At 43.1% G+C, this 18,625-nt stretch overlaps 1 long non-coding RNA gene across 2 annotated transcripts in view; it reads left to right on the forward strand.

Annotated features, from left to right (window-relative positions):
* Positions 1 to 894: 894 nt before the first annotated feature.
* The window catches only part of LOC136996154 (uncharacterized), a 64,537-nt gene continuing 46,806 nt past the window's right edge, over positions 895 to 18,625 (forward strand). For both annotated transcript variants that reach the window (XR_010887464.1, XR_010887465.1), the window contains exon 1: positions 895 to 971. This is a non-coding gene — a long non-coding RNA (uncharacterized lncRNA). The remainder of the gene's footprint in view (positions 972 to 18,625) is intronic.

Consider the following 18,625-nt stretch of genomic DNA (forward strand, 5'->3'; position numbering starts at 1 on the left):
GCGCTCCTCCCCCTCCTCGCGCTCCCCCTGCTCCCCTCGCTCTCCGCCCCGCCCCTCGCGCTCCCCCTGCTCCCCTCGCGCTCCCCCCCGCGCCTCGCGCTCCCCACGCTTCTCGGGCTCCCCTCGCCCTCCCCCCCTCTCCTCGCGCTCCTCCTGCTCCCCTCGCGCTCCGCCCCGCCCCTCGGGCTCCCCCTGCTCCCCTCGCGCTCCCCCCCGCCCCTCGCGCTCCCCCCCGCTTCTCAGGCTCCCCTCGCGCTCCCCCCCGCTTCTCGGGCTCCCCTCGCGCTCCCCCCCCCTCCTCGGGCTCCCCCTGCTCCCCTCGCTCTCCGCCCCGCCCCTCGCGCTCCTCCTGCTCCCCTCGCGCTCCCCCCCGCTTCTCGGGCTCCCCCCCGCTTCTCGCGCTCCCCCCTGCTTCTCAGGCTCCTCTCGCGCTCTCCCCCGCCCCTCGCGCTCCCCTTGCTCCCGTCGCGCTCAGCCCCGCCCATCGCACTCCCCCTGGTCCCCTCGCGCTCCCCCCTGCTTCTCGGGCTCCCCCCTGCTTCTCAGGCTCCTCTCGGGCTCCCCTTGCTCCCCTCGCGCTCCGCCCCGCCCCTCGCGCTCCCCCTGGTCCCCTCGCGCTCCCCCCTGCCCCCGCGCTCCCCCCCCGCTTCTCGGGCTCCCCTCGGGCTCCCCCTGCTCCCCTCACGCTCCCCCCCGCCTCTCGCGCTCCCCTCGCACTCCGCCCCGCCCCTCGGGCTCCCCTCGCTTCCCCCCGCCCCTCGGGCTCCCTCTGCTCCCCTCCCGCTCCCCTCGCTCCCCCCCGCCCCTCCCGCTCCCCTCGCTCCCCCCCCCCCGCGCTGTCCGAGCCGGCACGTGCGCGGTGCTCAAGCGCCACTGCCGCCGCAGTCCGTTGGCGAGCGGCGCATGCGCGGCGGCGGGGAAGCAAGATGGCGGCGAGCAGGGAGGGCGTTTTCGCTCGGCGGCGGCGGCGGGTGAGTGCGGAGGTGGCGTGGAGTGAAGGATGTGGGGCCCCCGGGTGAGGCGAACGCATAGGTTCGGGGGGCGTCGGGCTGCATCCTGCCCGCTGCGGCCGTCGCTGCGTGGAGGCGGCGGTGCGGGGCGAGTGGGGGGGGGGGCGGGCTGGGACCCGGCGCCACGCTGGGAGCGCGGGTGTGACTTTGCGTTTTGCGTGCGCGGCGTTTAGGGCGCCAGTTCGTTGGCAGCGCGGGCCGGGGCACGCGCTCGCCCCTGCGGAGGCGGCGCGGCGGAGCGGAGCGGGGGGGCAGGCGGGCCCCGGAGCAGGGTTGCGGCGCGGCGTCGGCCCTATAGTGTTTCCAAACGGCTTACCCCGTAACGTACGATGCAAAGCGGTGTATTAAGACCTTTCCTTTGAGGGAAAGAAGGAAAAAGAAAGAAAGGGGGGAAAGAAAAAAAAAAAAACACGTGTTACATTATATTGATTAGAATAGGTTATACTTGGTAGACAAGATGAAGGTATAATTGTAGGTGTTGGGTACAGTACAATCTGATGAACTGGGTACAGTACAATCTGATGAACTGGGTACAGCACAATCTGATGAACTAGGTAAATGATAAGCAAATCTTGGCAACAGTAACTGAAGAAACTATAAATGGGAAACAATCATGTAGCTTAGCAATTCTGTTGATTATGTTACGTAACCGAACACTATAAATATTAACCAAGTTAAACGGGGATTTGGGATTCTCAGCTTTGGACATGAGTCCCTGAGACCCCGGGCCCCGAATAAAGCACCGCATATAACTGCTTTCGTAGTTATGTGTTTCTTTACGGGCAACAGTTTTCTGGCGACCCAGATGGGACTTCGGGAGTAGTGTTGACGGTTCGCTTTCCGATTTTGCTCCGTGCCGGCACCGAGGAATTCTCGGGGAGCCATCGGCTGCGCCCGCTCTGCGCTGCTCCTGACGTCCCAAAGTGGTAAGCCCGAAGGTGCTTTATTGTAATATTTGGTCGGGTGCCTGCCTAATAAGACGCGACGGCGATTCACGCAAGGTTGGGCTAACGAGCTCGAGGTCTGGTCTGTGGAAGCCTAGGCGCTGGCCGTCAGACGGAGCGAAAGCCCCGCAGGTCCAGCACTCACAGACATACGTGGCTGTCTCGTGAGTTTGGTTTGGTCTTTTGTTTCCCATCAGAGGCTATCTTTCCGTTTTCTACCCCGTAGATTTAGTGTGTGTGTGTGGAGTGAATGTGTAAGACCATGGTAATACCGGATAATTCTCCGTTAGGATGTTTATTAAAGCATTGGAAAAGTGCGGGATATTTTCAGAGTATGAGTAAAAGTCGATTTATAGATTATTGTACGAATTGGTGGCCACAATATGAGTATGATGGACCCCGGTGGCCTGAACACGGAAGTTTAGATCCGGGTGTTATAGGTCCATTAATGAGATATTGTTAAGAACTTGAAAAATGGGATGAAGTACCATATGTTGATCTATTTTATGATATACGTAATCATCCAGATATGCAGAGAGAATGTGGAATGTTGTTGGTACATCCCGAAAAAAAGATAAAACAAAACGTGAAGGATGTGTAGGTAATAAGAAGTGTATGACTTGTTTGGCAATACAAAATTCAATAAGAGAGCCAGAGGAGGTATCACTTTTAGCATCACCGACGGCCCCTGTGATGTCCGATATAGATGCAGGGGACGATAGTGATACTGATAGTATTAAGGCGGTAAAACCGTCAGAATCAATTAATACTGGAGCGATCCAGATTAAGTTAACACCGAAGGGTTCGCCAGGGCATTCATCATGCCCAAGACAAGCGCAACGAACCCCAATTGCACAGAGAACAAGACAAGGGAGGAAGGAACAAGAGCAAAACAGTAAAGTATTATTAGCCCCTTTACGAGAGGCAATTTCGGGGACTGATAAAGTATATGGGAAAGTTCCTTTTTCCCCAGGAGATTTAGTAATTTGGAAGCAATCAGCTGGAAAGTGTACAATAATAGGAAAAAAAAAAAAAAAACAAACCACAAAGAGAAATCAGGCAGGATTATTAGCAATGTTACAACGAGTAAATCAAGGAATAAGAGGCAGAAGTAGAGGACGAGGTCGAGGAGGATACAGGGTAGGAGGCATGCGGGGAATACCTCAAAATCAGCTAGGGATAAATCAGTGTGCGTTTTGCAGACAACAGGGACATTGGAAAAATGAGTGCCCAGTGAAAATGAATTTGGCCCAGCAGACTTCAGTAGGAGGAACACCAATGGCAGAAACAATGATGTTAGGACATTTGGGGCAACATAGTAGCTGACTAAGTGATGGATTAAAAGTGACAACAGAAATTGATGGGGAAGAGAAACAATTATTGGTAGATACTGGGGCAACTTATTCTGTTTTAAATACTTGTTTAGGAAAGATAGGAGATACGATGATAACTGTGGTAGGAGCTACAGGAAAAACAGAGCAACGGCCCTTTCTGCGGCCATTGCATCTAAATTTTAGGGGTAAAGAATTAGATCATGAATTTCTCTATGTACCGGATTGTCCTACATCTTTGTTAGGACGAGATTTATTGTCAAGATTTAATGCTAAAATAATATTTGAAAATGGAAAAGCTAAGTTGCAGATACCTGAGGAAGAAATAGCTAGAATATTTATAGTAAAAGAAATAGCTAATACAACAATACCAATAGAGGTAGAAAACGCTGTAGTACCATGGGTATGGGAGACACAAGTACCGGGATTAGCGAAAGCAGCAAAACCTGTCATAGTAGAATTGAAAGAAGGTGTCCAACCGGTAAGAGTTAGACAATATCCTATACAGTTAGAAGCTAGGAAAGGGGTAGCACCATTAATTGCAAAATTTTTGATGCACAATGTGTTAGAAGAATGTGAATCTGAATATAATACACCAATATTTCCTATAAGAAAACCTAACGGAGATTATAGGTTAGTTCAAGATTTAAGAGCTGTAAACGAAATAGTTAAAGATATACATCCAGTAGTAGCAAATCCTTATACATTGTTAACATCTGTGGCAGAACAATTTAGATACTTTTCTGTAATTGATTTAAAAGATGCTTTCTTCTGCATCCCATTGGCATTACAAAGTAGGAAATTATTTGCGTTTGAATGGGAAAATCCGGATACAGGACGAAAACGACAGCTGACCTGGACCAGGTTACCACAAGGCTTCAAAAACAGTCCTACAATGTTTGGGAATCAGCTGGCACGAGAACTGGAGGATTGGAAGGAGCAAGGATATTTTCAATTACCATCAAAAGCATACTTATTGTTGCAATATGTGGATGACATTTTCGTGGCGACAGAAAGGTATGAAAACTGCATTACTGTTACAGTTGCGTTATTAAATTTACTGGGACAGAGCGGTTATCGAGTTTCTAAGGAAAAAGCCCAAATTGCCCGGGAAAAAGTGATATATCTGGGATGTGAAATTTCCCAAGGACAAAGACGGTTGGGGGTGAATAGAATACAAGCGATTTGTGCCATCCCTGAACCTAGAAATTTGCACGAGTTACGAACTTTTCTAGGAATGACAGGGTGGTGCAGACTCTGGATTTTGAATTATGGACTGTTAGCCAAACCACTGTATGCAGCTTTAAAAGAGCCACAATTAGTTTGGAGTTTAGAGTGTAAAAGGGCTTTTCAAGACTTAAAACAGGCTCTGCAAGAAGCCCCAGCATTAGGATTGCCTGATTTGACAAAAACATTTCAACTCTTTGTACATGAGCGGCAACGACTAGCGCTTGGAGTTTTAACTCAACGAATTGGATCATGGAAGAGACCGGTGGGCTATTTTTCCAAGCAGTTGGATATGGTAAGTGCCGGATGGCCTTCTTGCCTCCGAGCAGTGGCTGCTACTGTAATGTTAGTCCAAGAAGCTAGAAAATTGACATTGGGAACAAAAATGGAAGTATTTGTGCCCCACATGGTGATTGCAGTTTTGGAACAAAAGGGGGGTCATTGGTTGTCATCCAGTAGAATGTTGAAATATCAGGCAATATTGAGAGAACAGGATGATATATTTTTAAAGATAACAACATGTTTGAATCCCGCTGAATTTTTAGGTAGCAAAATAGAGGAAGGCGAGCTGGAACATGATTGTATTGAGGTGATCGAACAAACTTACGCCAGTAGGGTAGATCTGAAAGATATTCCCCTTGTAAATCCTGACTGGACATTATTTACAGACGGTAGCAGCTTTGTTGAGAATGGAACACGATATTCTGGATATGCTGTGGTTACTAAGCTTGAAGTAATTGAAGCAAAGGCATTAATGCCAGGAACGTCAGCGCAAAAGGCAGAACTGGTCGCTCTAATTCGGGCTTTAATACCGAGTACGGATAAGAGAGTGAATATTTGGACAGATTCTAAATACGCTTTTGGAATAATACATATACATGGAGCTTTATGGAAGGAAAGAGGATTGTTGACGGCTCAAGGTAGTATTATTAAATATCGAACCGAGATCTTACAGTTATTAGAGGCTGTGGTACTACCTCAGCAAGTGGCTGTAATGCATTGTCGAGGACATCAGAGGGATGGCAGCGATGTGGCACAAGGAAACATGAAGGCAGACCAGGCAGCCAAAATTGCTGCACGGCAAGTATGGACTGAATTAGCTCTAATACCTACTAAGGTAAGCCCGATTACTGCTCATCTCTCTGTAAATCCCTTTTATACCCAAGAAGATGAAAAATTAGCCGATTTGGTAAAGGCACAGAAGAATTCACATGGATGGTATGTAACAGGTAATGGACAAGTAGTAGTGCCTGCTACAATTATGAAACGAATAATACAAACTGAACATAATAAATGCCATTGGGGAGCAGAAGCATTGGTGCAGTTTTTAAAGCGGAGCATTATATCTGCACAAATGTTAACAATAGCAAAAGGGGTGAATGCGAAGTGTCCAGTATGTTTAAAGAATAATCCGGTAATACGAAAACAAATTCCAATGGGAACTTTGAAAGTGGGAATAGAACCAGGTGACTATTGGCAAGTGGATTTTGCAGAATTACCTAAATCAAAAGGGTTTCAGTATTTATTGGTATACGTATGTACCTTTTCAGGGTGGCTAGAAGCATTTCCCTGTAGAACGAATCAAGCTAGAGAAGTAGTAAAAACTTTGTTAAAAGAGATCATACCTAGATTTGGGGTACCTTTAGGAATTTCTTCAGATCGAGGCCCACACTTTATAGCTAAAATAGTACAGGAAATTAGTGAAATGCTTGGAATTAGCTGGGATTTACATACACCATGGAGGCCACAATCTAGTGGAAAGGTAGAAAGGATGAATCAAACATTGAAAGGACAAATTAAAAAGATATGCCAGGAAGCTCAAATCCAATGGCCACAGGCATTGCCCCTTGCTTTATTGAGAATTCGTATAAAACCTAGAGAAGGGTTGTCTGTAAGTCCCTATGAAATTCTGTACGGTAAGCCATATACTGCACCAACGAAGGGAATGGGAAGTGCAGATTTACACCTCCAAGGAGATCAAGATGTTTATAGTTATATAATTTCTTTAAGCAGATTACTCACAGCCTTACGTGCCGCGATCATCTGGAATCGCCCTTTGCCGTTGGAGAATCAACCAGGAGACCAAGCGTATGTTCGAAATTGGCAAACGGAGCCTTTAAAGGAACAGTGGCATGGACTTTATTTGGTACTATTGATAACATTTACCGCTGTGAAAGTAGCAGGAATTGATAATTGGATTCATTATACCAGAGTGAAGAAGGTACCATCACAATGGGGGGTAAAAATGATCACTCCTACAAAACTGAGATTTACATCTTGGTAATACTATGCTGGGTAGGATTAAGTAATGGTTTCGCTCAAATAATACATACATATGCTACTGTACATGTAGAAGAACGAATGGATGTAAATTTGACTTGTGATTTTGTTGGAGATATGAGAAGTTCAATCCAAGACATTAGTTGCTATTGGCAGAAGAATGAGTCCAAATTGTCAACTGGGTTTACAATCCGATGGGACAGTGATACACGAAGGGGTACTATGATTTTATCATTGCGAAATGTAAGTAAGACAGATGTAGGAAACTACACCTGTATTGTTTGGATTAAAGAGAGTTTTGATTATGGAAAAAGGGCATTAGAGGTTACTGCAAAATCAGAACCTATGCAGAAAAGAAACAGAGCCAGGAGAGAGTTAAAAGATTTGGAAAAAGACGAAATGCAACCAATACAAATAATCCAGGCGCCACAACAGGAAACACAAGAAAATCTAATGCAAAAGAAAGTTAGCTGAAAAACACCCAGTCTAGAACTGTACAAAAGTATACACTTGTGACACCCCGAAAGTGAAGTTACCTTTCCACCTGTGGTCCTTGCATTAAGGACAGGTTGTGCCTGTAGAGGAATTAAATACTCCATGAGTGAACCTGTAATACAATTCGGAGTGAGAATAGATTGTAGAACTACGATCAGGAGCACAGGAAATTTAGTTTGGGTTACAAGTGATGGACAATGGACGACTCACCTCCCCTTGGATGGGTTGGTGACTGAAATAACTTTAGGGTTACCAACTCTCTGCCCAATTTGGAAGAAAGCGCCATTTAAGGGTAGATTAGAAAATTTATGGATAATGAAGAGAGAAATAAAGGATGATGATGATTGGCAAGAACCATCATCCGGTGTGAAGTTAGGTTGGGCTTTAGAATCATTGTTTGCTCCAATTAGTACTTATCGGAATAGAGAAATGTTGTACCGGTTGTTAGGACAAACGGAAAGGCTAGCAAGAGTGACTAAAGAAGGATTTAAGGAAATAAACTTACAATTACAGGCAACCACAAAAATGACCCTGCAAAATAGAATGGCATTAGATATGCTGTTGCTAAAAGAACATGGAGTATGTGGTTATTTACGAGATAAGATTGATCATTGTTGTGTACATATTCCGAATGTTACAGCCGCGGCAGAACGTGATTTGTCTCAGCTAACGCAAATTGAACGTGCAACTGAGGAAGAAAGAGAAGAAAGTGCCCATAATTGGGTGGCTGCTTTAGCAAAGTCATTTGGATTGAACATCTCTGGTTGGGTAGCATCTTTAATTCAATGGTGTATAATAATTATAATTATTATGTTAGCTATTATGGGAGTGTTGCGTTTGATTCAAAATATTGTTAATAAGGAACGGCAACACTTGGGGAAAATTTTAAAAGCTGTTACCAGGAAGAATCATGAACTTCCCCCGAGATATGAAGACATTGGAAATAATTCATTGCAGCTACAATCACCAGTTTGAGACGGTCCAAAGAATATGGAAATCTGCGGAACTGATGATGAAAATCCTTGCAGTCTGGAAGACTTGAAGTATTTTCAAAGGGGGGAATTGTTACATTATATTGATTAGAATAGGTTATACTTGGTAGACAAGATGAAGGTATAATTGCAGGTGTTGGGTACAGTACAATCTGATGAAGTGGGTACAGTACAATCTGATGAACTGGGTACAGCACAATCTGATGAACTAGGTAAATGATAAGCAAATCTTGGCAACAGTAACTGAAGAAACTATAAATGGGAAACAATCATGTAGCTTAGCAATTCTGTTGATTATGTTACGTAACCGAACACTATAAATATTAACCAAGTTAAACGGGGATTTGGGATTCTCAGCTTTGGACATGAGTCCCTGAGACCCCGGGCCCCGAATAAAGCACCGCATATAACTGCTTTCGTAGTTATGTGTTTCTTTACGGGCAACAGTTTTCTGGCGACCCAGATGGGACTTCGGGAGTAGTGTTGACGGTTCGCTTTCCGATTTTGCTCCGTGCCGGCACCGAGGAATTCTCGGGGAGCCATCGGCTGCGCCCGCTCTGCGCTGCTCCTGACGTCCCAAAGTGGTAAGCCCGAAGGTGCTTTATTGTAATATTTGGTCGGGTGCCTGCCTAATAAGACGCGACGGCGATTCACGCAAGGTTGGGCTAACGAGCTCGAGGTCTGGTCTGTGGAAGCCTAGGCGCTGGCCGTCAGACGGAGCGAAAGCCCCGCAGGTCCAGCACTCACAGACATACGTGGCTGTCTCGTGAGTTTGGTTTGGTCTTTTGTTTCCCATCAGAGGCTATCTTTCCGTTTTCTACCCCGTAGATTTAGTGTGTGTGTGTGGAGTGAATGTGTAAGACCATGGTAATACCGGATAATTCTCCGTTAGGATGTTTATTAAAGCATTGGAAAAGTGCGGGATATTTTCAGAGTATGAGTAAAAGTCGATTTATAGATTATTGTACGAATTGGTGGCCACAATATGAGTATGATGGACCCCGGTGGCCTGAACACGGAAGTTTAGATCCGGGTGTTATAGGTCCATTAATGAGATATTGTTAAGAACTTGAAAAATGGGATGAAGTACCATATGTTGATCTATCTTATGATATACGTAATCATCCAGATATGCAGAGAGAATGTGGAATGTTGTTGGTACATCCCGAAAAAAAGATAAAACAAAACGTGAAGGATGTGTAGGTAATAAGAAGTGTATGACTTGTTTGGCAATACAAAATTCAATAAGAGAGCCAGAGGAGGTATCACTTTTAGCATCACCGACGGCCCCTGTGATGTCCGATATAGATGCAGGGGACGATAGTGATACTGATAGTATTAAGGCGGTAAAACCGTCAGAATCAATTAATACTGGAGCGATCCAGATTAAGTTAACACCGAAGGGTTCGCCAGGGCATTCATCATGCCCAAGACAAGCGCAACGAACCCCAATTGCACAGAGAACAAGACAAGGGAGGAAGGAACAAGAGCAAAACAGTAAAGTATTATTAGCCCCTTTACGAGAGGCAATTTCGGGGACTGATAAAGTATATGGGAAAGTTCCTTTTTCCCCAGGAGATTTAGTAATTTGGAAGCAATCAGCTGGAAAGTGTACAATAATAGGAAAAAAAAAAAAAAAACAAACCACAAAGAGAAATCAGGCAGGATTATTAGCAATGTTACAACGAGTAAATCAAGGAATAAGAGGCAGAAGTAGAGGACGAGGTCGAGGAGGATACAGGGTAGGAGGCATGCGGGGAATACCTCAAAATCAGCTAGGGATAAATCAGTGTGCGTTTTGCAGACAACAGGGACATTGGAAAAATGAGTGCCCAGTGAAAATGAATTTGGCCCAGCAGACTTCAGTAGGAGGAACACCAATGGCAGAAACAATGATGTTAGGACATTTGGGGCAACATAGTAGCTGACTAAGTGATGGATTAAAAGTGACAACAGAAATTGATGGGGAAGAGAAACAATTATTGGTAGATACTGGGGCAACTTATTCTGTTTTAAATACTTGTTTAGGAAAGATAGGAGATACGATGATAACTGTGGTAGGAGCTACAGGAAAAACAGAGCAACGGCCCTTTCTGCGGCCATTGCATCTAAATTTTAGGGGTAAAGAATTAGATCATGAATTTCTCTATGTACCGGATTGTCCTACATCTTTGTTAGGACGAGATTTATTGTCAAGATTTAATGCTAAAATAATATTTGAAAATGGAAAAGCTAAGTTGCAGATACCTGAGGAAGAAATAGCTAGAATATTTATAGTAAAAGAAATAGCTAATACAACAATACCAATAGAGGTAGAAAACGCTGTAGTACCATGGGTATGGGAGACACAAGTACCGGGATTAGCGAAAGCAGCAAAACCTGTCATAGTAGAATTGAAAGAAGGTGTCCAACCGGTAAGAGTTAGACAATATCCTATACAGTTAGAAGCTAGGAAAGGGGTAGCACCATTAATTGCAAAATTTTTGATGCACAATGTGTTAGAAGAATGTGAATCTGAATATAATACACCAATATTTCCTATAAGAAAACCTAACGGAGATTATAGGTTAGTTCAAGATTTAAGAGCTGTAAACGAAATAGTTAAAGATATACATCCAGTAGTAGCAAATCCTTATACATTGTTAACATCTGTGGCAGAACAATTTAGATACTTTTCTGTAATTGATTTAAAAGATGCTTTCTTCTGCATCCCATTGGCATTACAAAGTAGGAAATTATTTGCGTTTGAATGGGAAAATCCGGATACAGGACGAAAACGACAGCTGACCTGGACCAGGTTACCACAAGGCTTCAAAAACAGTCCTACAATATTTGGGAATCAGCTGGCACGAGAACTGGAGGATTGGAAGGAGCAAGGATATTTTCAATTACCATCAAAAGCATACTTATTGTTGCAATATGTGGATGACATTTTCGTGGCGACAGAAAGGTATGAAAACTGCATTACTGTTACAGTTGCGTTATTAAATTTACTGGGACAGAGCGGTTATCGAGTTTCTAAGGAAAAAGCCCAAATTGCCCGGGAAAAAGTGATATATCTGGGATGTGAAATTTCCCAAGGACAAAGACGGTTGGGGGTGAATAGAATACAAGCGATTTGTGCCATCCCTGAACCTAGAAATTTGCACGAGTTACGAACTTTTCTAGGAATGACAGGGTGGTGCAGACTCTGGATTTTGAATTATGGACTGTTAGCCAAACCACTGTATGCAGCTTTAAAAGAGCCACAATTAGTTTGGAGTTTAGAGTGTAAAAGGGCTTTTCAAGACTTAAAACAGGCTCTGCAAGAAGCCCCAGCATTAGGATTGCCTGATTTGACAAAAACATTTCAACTCTTTGTACATGAGCGGCAACGACTAGCGCTTGAAGTTTTAACTCAACGAATTGGATCATGGAAGAGACCGGTGGGCTATTTTTCCAAGCAGTTGGATACGGTAAGTGCCGGATGGCCTTCTTGCCTCCGAGCAGTGGCTGCTACTGTAATGTTAGTCCAAGAAGCTAGAAAATTGACATTGGGAACAAAAATGGAAGTATTTGTGCCCCACATGGTGATTGCAGTTTTGGAACAAAAGGGGGGTCATTGGTTGTCATCCAGTAGAATGTTGAAATATCAAGCAATATTGAGAGAACAGGATGATATATTTTTAAAGATAACAACATGTTTGAATCCCGCTGAATTTTTAGGTAGCAAAATAGAGGAAGGCGAGCTGGAACATGATTGTATTGAGGTGATCGAACAAACTTACGCCAGTAGGGTAGATCTGAAAGATATTCCCCTTGTAAATCCTGACTGGACATTATTTACAGACGGTAGCAGCTTTGTTGAGAATGGAACACGATATTCTGGATATGCTGTGGTTACTAAGCTTGAAGTAATTGAAGCAAAGGCATTAATGCCAGGAACGTCAGCGCAAAAGGCAGAACTGGTCGCTCTAATTCGGGCTTTAATACCGAGTACGGATAAGAGAGTGAATATTTGGACAGATTCTAAATACGCTTTTGGAATAATACATATACATGGAGCTTTATGGAAGGAAAGAGGATTGTTGACGGCTCAAGGTAGTATTATTAAATATCGAACCGAGATCTTACAGTTATTAGAGGCTGTGGTACTACCTCAGCAAGTGGCTGTAATGCATTGTCGAGGACATCAGAGGGATGGCAGCGATGTGGCACAAGGAAACATGAAGGCAGACCAGGCAGCCAAAATTGCTGCACGGCAAGTATGGACTGAATTAGCTCTAATACCTACTAAGGTAAGCCCGATTACTGCTCATCTCTCTGTAAATCCCTTTTATACCCAAGAAGATGAAAAATTAGCCGATTTGGTAAAGGCACAGAAGAATTCACATGGATGGTATGTAACAGGTAATGGACAAGTAGTAGTGCCTGCTACAATTATGAAACGAATAATACAAACTGAACATAATAAATGCCATTGGGGAGCAGAAGCATTGGTGCAGTTTTTAAAGCGGAGCATTATATCTGCACAAATGTTAACAATAGCAAAAGGGGTGAATGCGAAGTGTCCAGTATGTTTAAAGAATAATCCGGTAATACGAAAACAAATTCCAATGGGAACTTTGAAAGTGGGAATAGAACCAGGTGACTATTGGCAAGTGGATTTTGCAGAATTACCTAAATCAAAAGGGTTTAAGTATTTATTGGTATACGTATGTACCTTTTCAGGGTGGCTAGAAGCATTTCCCTGTAGAACGAATCAAGCTAGAGAAGTAGTAAAAACTTTGTTAAAAGAGATCATACCTAGATTTGGGGTACCTTTAGGAATTTCTTCAGATCGAGGCCCACACTTTATAGCTAAAATAGTACAGGAAATTAGTGAAATGCTTGGAATTAGCTGGGATTTACATACACCATGGAGGCCACAATCTAGTGGAAAGGTAGAAAGGATGAATCAAACATTAAAAGGACAAATTAAAAAGATATGCCAGGAAGCTCAAATCCAATGGCCACAGGCATTGCCCCTTGCTTTATTGAGAATTCGTATAAAACCTAGAGAAGGGTTGTCTGTAAGTCCCTATGAAATTCTGTACGGTAAGCCATATACTGCACCAACGAAGGGAATGGGAAGTGCAGATTTACACCTCCAAGGAGATCAAGATGTTTATAGTTATATAATTTCTTTAAGCAGATTACTCACAGCCTTACGTGCCGCGATCATCTGGAATCGCCCTTTGCCGTTGGAGAATCAACCAGGAGACCAAGCGTATGTTCGAAATTGGCAAACGGAGCCTTTAAAGGAACAGTGGCATGGACTTTATTTGGTACTATTGATAACATTTACCGCTGTGAAAGTAGCAGGAATTGATAATTGGATTCATTATACCAGAGTGAAGAAGGTACCATCACAATGGGGGGTAAAAATGATCACTCCTACAAAACTGAGATTTACATCTTGGTAATACTATGCTGGGTAGGATTAAGTAATGGTTTCGCTCAAATAATACATACATATGCTACTGTACATGTAGAAGAACGAATGGATGTAAATTTGACTTGTGATTTTGTTGGAGATATGAGAAGTTCAATCCAAGACATTAGTTGCTATTGGCAGAAGAATGAGTCCAAATTGTCAACTGGGTTTACAATCCGATGGGATAGTGATACACGAAGGGGTACTATGATTTTATCATTGCGAAATGTAAGTAAGACAGATGTAGGAAACTACACCTGTATTGTTTGGATTAAAGAGAGTTTTGATTATGGAAAAAGGGCATTAGAGGTTACTGCAAAATCAGAACCTATGCAGAAAAGAAACAGAGCCAGGAGAGAGTTAAAAGATTTGGAAAAAGACGAAATGCAACCAATACAAATAATCCAGGCGCCACAACAGGAAACACAAGAAAATCTAATGCAAAAGAAAGTTAGCTGAAAAACACCCAGTCTAGAACTGTACAAAAGTATACACTTGTGACACCCCGAAAGTGAAGTTACCTTTCCACCTGTGGTCCTTGCATTAAGGACAGGTTGTGCCTGTAGAGGAATTAAATACTCCATGAGTGAACCTGTAATACAATTCGGAGTGAGAATAGATTGTAGAACTACGATCAGGAGCACAGGAAATTTAGTTTGGGTTACAAGTGATGGACAATGGACGACTCACCTCCCCTTGGATGGGTTGGTGACTGAAATAACTTTAGGGTTACCAACTCTCTGCCCAATTTGGAAGAAAGCGCCATTTAAGGGTAGATTAGAAAATTTATGGATAATGAAGAGAGAAATAAAGGATGATGATGATTGGCAAGAACCATCATCCGGTGTGAAGTTAGGTTGGGCTTTAGAATCATTGTTTGCTCCAATTAGTACTTATCGGAATAGAGAAATGTTGTACCGGTTGTTAGGACAAACGGAAAGGCTAGCAAGAGTGACTAAAGAAGGATTTAAGGAAATAAACTTACAATTACAGGCAACCACAAAAATGACCCTGCAAAATAGAATGGCATTAGATATGCTGTTGCTAAAAGAACATGGAGTATGTGGTTATTTACGAGATAAGATTGATCATTGTTGTGTACATATTCCGAATGTTACAGCCGCGGCAGAACGTGATTTGTCTCAGCTAACGCAAATTGAACGTGCAACTGAGGAAGAAAGAGAAGAAAGTGCCCATAATTGGGTGGCTGCTTTAGCAAAGTCATTTGGATTGAACATCTCTGGTTGGGTAGCATCTTTAATTCAATGGTGTATAATAATTATAATTATTATGTTAGCTATTATGGGAGTGTTGCGTTTGATTCAAAATATTGTTAATAAGGAACGGCAACACTTGGGGAAAATTTTAAAAGCTGTTACCAGGAAGAATCATGAACTTCCCCCGAGATATGAAGACATTGGAAATAATTCATTGCAGCTACAATCACCAGTTTGAGACGGTCCAAAGAATATGGAAATCTGCGGAACTGATGATGAAAATCCTTGCAGTCTGGAAGACTTGAAGTATTTTCAAAGGGGGGAATTGTTACATTATATTGATTAGAATAGGTTATACTTGGTAGACAAGATGAAGGTATAATTGCAGGTGTTGGGTACAGTACAATCTGATGAACTGGGTACAGTACAATCTGATGAACTGGGTACAGCACAATCTGATGAACTAGGTAAATGATAAGCAAATCTTGGCAACAGTAACTGAAGAAACTATAAATGGGAAACAATCATGTAGCTTAGCAATTCTGTTGATTATGTTACGTAACCGAACACTATAAATATTAACCAAGTTAAACGGGGATTTGGGATTCTCAGCTTTGGACATGAGTCCCTGAGACCCCGGGCCCCGAATAAAGCACCGCATATAACTGCTTTCGTAGTTATGTGTTTCTTTACGGGCAACAGTTTTCTGGCGACCCAGATGGGACTTCGGGAGTAGTGTTGACGGTTCGCTTTCCGATTTTGCTCCGTGCCGGCACCGAGGAATTCTCGGGGAGCCATCGGCTGCGCCCGCTCTGCGCTGCTCCTGACGTCCCAAAGTGGTAAGCCCGAAGGTGCTTTATTGTAATATTTGGTCGGGTGCCTGCCTAATAAGACGTGACGGCGATTCACGCAAGGTTGGGCTAACGAGCTCGAGGTCTGGTCTGTGGAAGCCTAGGCGCTGGCCGTCAGACGGAGCGAAAGCCCCGCAGGTCCAGCACTCACGGACATACGTGGCTGTCTCGTGAGTTTGGTTTGGTCTTTTGTTTCCCATCAGAGGCTATCTTTCCGTTTTCTACCCCGTAGATTTAGTGTGTGTGTGTGGAGTGAATGTGTAAGACCATGGTAATACCGGATAATTCTCCGTTAGGATGTTTATTAAAGCATTGGAAAAGTGCGGGATATTTTCAGAGTATGAGTAAAAGTCGATTTATAGATTATTGTACGAATTGGTGGCCACAATATGAGTATGATGGACCCCGGTGGCCTGAACACGGAAGTTTAGATCCGGGTGTTATAGGTCCATTAATGAGATATTGTTAAGAACTTGAAAAATGGGATGAAGTACCATATGTTGATCTATTTTATGATATACGTAATCATCCAGATATGCAGAGAGAATGTGGAATGTTGTTGGTACATCCCGAAAAAAAGATAAAACAAAACGTGGAGGATGTGTAGGTAATAAGAAGTGTATGACTTGTTTGGCAATACAAAATTCAATAAGAGAGCCAGAGGAGGTATCACTTTTAGCATCACCGACGGCCCCTGTGATGTCCGATATAGATGCAGGGGACGATAGTGATACTGATAGTATTAAGGCGGTAAAACCGTCAGAATCAATTAATACTGGAGCGATCCAGATTAAGTTAACACCGAAGGGTTCGCCAGGGCATTCATCATGCCCAAGACAAGCGCAACGAACCCCAATTGCACAGAGAACAAGACAAGGGAGGAAGGAACAAGAGCAAAACAGTAAAGTATTATTAGCCCCTTTACGAGAGGCAATTTCGGGGACTGATAAAGTATATGGGAAAGTTCCTTTTTCCCCAGGAGATTTAGTAATTTGGAAGCAATCAGCTGGAAAGTGTACAATAATAGGAAAAAAAAAAAAAAAACAAACCACAAAGAGAAATCAGGCAGGATTATTAGCAATGTTACAACGAGTAAATCAAGGAATAAGAGGCAGAAGTAGAGGACGAGGTCGAGGAGGATACAGGGTAGGAGGCATGCGGGGAATACCTCAGAATCAGCTAGGGATAAATCAGTGTGCGTTTTGCAGACAACAGGGACATTGGAAAAATGAGTGCCCAGTGAAAATGAATTTGGCCCAGCAGACTTCAGTAGGAGGAACACCAATGGCAGAAACAATGATGTTAGGACATTTGGGGCAACATAGTAGCTGACTAAGTGATGGATTAAAAGTGACAACAGAAATTGATGGGGAAGAGAAACAATTATTGGTAGATACTGGGGCAACTTATTCTGTTTTAAATACTTGTTTAGGAAAGATAGGAGATACGATGATAACTGTGGTAGGAGCTACAGGAAAAACAGAGCAACGGCCCTTTCTGCGGCCATTGCATCTAAATTTTAGGGGTAAAGAATTAGATCATGAATTTCTCTATGTACCGGATTGTCCTACATCTTTGTTAGGACGAGATTTATTGTCAAGATTTAATGCTAAAATAATATTTGAAAATGGAAAAGCTAAGTTGCAGATACCTGAGGAAGAAATAGCTAGAATATTTATAGTAAAAGAAATAGCTAATACAACAATACCAATAGAGGTAGAAAACGCTGTAGTACCATGGGTATGGGAGACACAAGTACCGGGATTAGCGAAAGCAGCAAAACCTGTCATAGTAGAATTGAAAGAAGGTGTCCAACCGGTAAGAGTTAGACAATATCCTATACAGTTAGAAGCTAGGAAAGGGGTAGCACCATTAATTGCAAAATTTTTGATGCACAATGTGTTAGAAGAATGTGAATCTGAATATAATACCCCAATATTTCCTATAAGAAAACCTAACGGAGATTATAGGTTAGTTCAAGATTTAAGAGCTGTAAACGAAATAGTTAAAGATATACATCCAGTAGTAGCAAATCCTTATACATTGTTAACATCTGTGGCAGAACAATTTAGATACTTTTCTGTAATTGATTTAAAAGATGCTTTCTTCTGCATCCCATTGGCATTACAAAGTAGGAAATTATTTGCGTTTGAATGGGAAAATCCGGATACAGGACGAAAACGACAGCTGACCTGGACCAGGTTACCACAAGGCTTCAAAAACAGTCCTACAATGTTTGGGAATCAGCTGGCACGAGAACTGGAGGATTGGAAGGAGCAAGGATATTTTCAATTACCATCAAAAGCATACTTATTGTTGCAATATGTGGATGACATTTTCGTGGCGACAGAAAGGTATGAAAACTGCATTACTGTTACAGTTGCGTTATTAAATTTACTGGGACAGAGCGGTTATCGAGTTTCTAAGGAAAAAGCCCAAATTGCCCGGGAAAAAGTGATATATCTGGGATGTGAAATTTCCCAAGGACAAAGACGGTTGGGGGTGAATAGAATACAAGCGATTTGTGCCATCCCTGAACCTAGAAATTTGCACGAGTTACGAACTTTTCTAGGAATGACAGGGTGGTGCAGACTCTGGATTTTGAATTATGGACTGTTAGCCAAACCACTGTATGCAGCTTTAAAAGAGCCACAATTAGTTTGGAGTTTAGAGTGTAAAAGGGCTTTTCAAGACTTAAAACAGGCTCTGCAAGAAGCCCCAGCATTAGGATTGCCTGATTTGACAAAAACATTTCAACTCTTTGTACATGAGCGGCAACGACTAGCGCTTGGAGTTTTAACTCAACGAATTGGATCATGGAAG

The sequence above is a fragment of the Apteryx mantelli genome, unplaced genomic scaffold (assembly GCF_036417845.1).
Source record: "Apteryx mantelli isolate bAptMan1 unplaced genomic scaffold, bAptMan1.hap1 HAP1_SCAFFOLD_211, whole genome shotgun sequence".
NCBI lineage: Eukaryota > Metazoa > Chordata > Aves > Apterygiformes > Apterygidae > Apteryx > Apteryx mantelli.